Consider the following 2,767-nt stretch of genomic DNA (forward strand, 5'->3'; position numbering starts at 1 on the left):
TAGTGGATGGATTGTGTAAAAAAAATAACACTGAACTAGATTACTAGATTTCAGGATATCTAATTTATAACACGGACTCTATCTTGGCAAACCAGTTTGGTTCTCTGATTCTGTTTTCTCAGCTTTAAAATGAGAATGGTTTCCTTTTCTCAGTGATCTCAGAGAAACACTGTTCATAAAGATTTTTTAATCTGTGAAATAGTATTTCTTTGCTTAAAATTTATTTATTTTTCCCCTTAAGAAACATAAGAAATTTGTACTGGAAAATAACTAAAAATACCATTATATAAATTTATTGCAATATGGAGACAGGTTAAGCACTAATATATTTATAGGTGTTGAAGCAAACTCAAAACAAATTTGAGAAATTATTATTTTCTTTATAAACATGTTTTTAAAATTAAGTGGACAAATTATCATTGTCAGGTTTTTATTTGCTTCAATAGTCTCATTTTAAAGGAATTTATCATAATGCTGACATTTTATAACTGTAGATATGAGAAAGGTTTAGTGATTGTTTAGATTCTGCTTTCACGTAATAGAGGCTTATAACTGTAAATTTATTCAATGAAAGAAGAAATCATATCATTATAAAGGTATCGCAATATTCTTTTCACCCAAGAAAGAGCCTATTTATAATAATAAGTTTAAATAATTTGAGACTTATGGTTGAGAAATTGATTACACAAAGGAACCAGGAACAGATCATACATAAAAATAGAACTCTTACCACAAGCTCTAAAATGACCAATCAAAGAAGCCAAACTCCAACCTCTATAGCAGTTTACCCCAGATGGTCAAGGCTAGGTTAATAACTACCAGCTCCCCTAAATTTTGTCCTCACTTACAACTTAGAACCAACCAGAGAAAGCCAAAATTTCTCCTTCAACCACTCAGATATGATGTTTCACCTCTAGTTAGCCTGTTTCTAGCTTTCCAAGACTAACAATCTCCAGTCAGGTTGTAACTGAAGCTCTACCTTTATGCTACTCTAAACTTTCCCACTTTCCTACCTTCCTTCGAGGCTCTGCCAAATACAAGTGATGGTAACTTGACTGCTTTGCTTAAGCAAGCTGTGATAAAACATTTTTTTCTTATTCTCATTTGGATGGTATTAATTTTCATATTACCATTTTTGATAGATTTCTTTGTGGTTTCCTACATGAACTACATTAAAAGTATCTATAAGAAATTCGAGTTCACAATTATATTGTCAAGTTCTTTTTATCTTGCCTTTTTATTGTATTTAATGAAAGGTTTGCCAAGCACCTGCACTGTTTAAAATGTAATTATGAGTAAATATAAGGAGACAATTAACATTCTGTGGTCATTTAAAACCTGTATTTTTTTTTTTTTTTTTTTTTTTGGTATTTGGGAGTAAATCCAGGGGCACTTAAACACTTAGCCACAGTCCCAGCCTTTTTTATATTTTATTTATAGACAGGGTCTCACTGAGTTACTTAGAACCTTGCTAAGTTGCTGAGGCTGGCTTTGAACTTGCGATCCTCCTGCCTCAGCCTCCTGAGCCACTGGGATTACAGGCATGCATCACCACGCATTGTATTGTGCTTTCTTAAGAAAACAAAATACTTCTTCTGACATAGTTGTGCAGAGGTAGAGGTCAGAATATGTGGATATAATCAGTTGAACATAAATTAACAATTTTCTATTTTCTGTAAGCTTTAAAACTAGCCATGTTCTAAAATCACATAATACATCTTAACTAAGTTGGTTCATTTAGAATGGATGCCTAACCAATAAAATCAATGAAAGCTCTAACATTAAATTATCTCTGGACTTGGATATTGGTTCATACAGCCAGTTTTCTTTCACAGAGATTTAAATTTGTCTAAGCACAAGTGGTCATGGCAATTATGGACAAATACTATTCTTTGGCTAGTGAGATCTGGCTGCTAGAAAACAAGACACCAACCTAGAGTTTAATTTGTTTTTCTTTTGTGGTGATGGGGATAGAACTCATGACCTGGCAAATGCTAGACAAGTCCTCTACTACTGAGCTATACCTCCAGACCAGTTTTTATCAAACCCACTAAGCATTTCTATAAATTTTTTTCTGGATAGAGTTGTAAGTTATAGATTATAGGCTTTTCAACCAGAGAGACCTACCTTTATTTGATCCTTCAATTTATTATATTTTAATTGTACCTTGGTGGTCAAGTTCCTCACATTAGCTAATGTTCACTCTCTGCAAGTACAGATCTGTTATTACTGTTTACTTTTCCATTACCTATTACCATTTTCCTAACCTATTACCATTCCCTATCTACTTTATCCATTCAAGTGCTACCATCTTTTAAGATAAAATTAAATTGCGGTTTACCTAATAACATGTTACAAATCCCATTTGGATTCAGAGACAGCTTTTTCTTTTCAAGTCTATAGCACCTATAACTCAAATAACATTCTTAAAATTGTATCAAATACTTCTTTTTTATACATTTATTTATATTTTTATGTGGTTCTAAAGATTGAACCCTGTGCCTCACACGTCAGGCAAGCATTCTACCACTGAGCGATAACCCCATCCCTTGAACTAAATACTTCTTGAACTCAGGGACAATATCTTGGTTTGTCTTTGGATCTCATATGGAATATTGTACAACTGTATCTTTGCATGTATGTTGAGTTGAATGAAAATTTGTTGAATGTAATTGTGTTTAACTCTGGCTTTCAATTTTTTGTGCCTCACAGTGTTTAGGGTGATTATTAATGCAATGCAGGTATTCAGTAAAATGATTTTTGGCTG

The sequence above is a fragment of the Marmota monax genome, unplaced genomic scaffold (assembly GCF_021218885.2).
Source record: "Marmota monax isolate L192 unplaced genomic scaffold, Marmota_monax_Labrador192_F-V1.1 WCK01_AAM20220418_F8-fsc00075, whole genome shotgun sequence".
In the NCBI taxonomy this organism is placed as follows: domain Eukaryota; kingdom Metazoa; phylum Chordata; class Mammalia; order Rodentia; family Sciuridae; genus Marmota; species Marmota monax.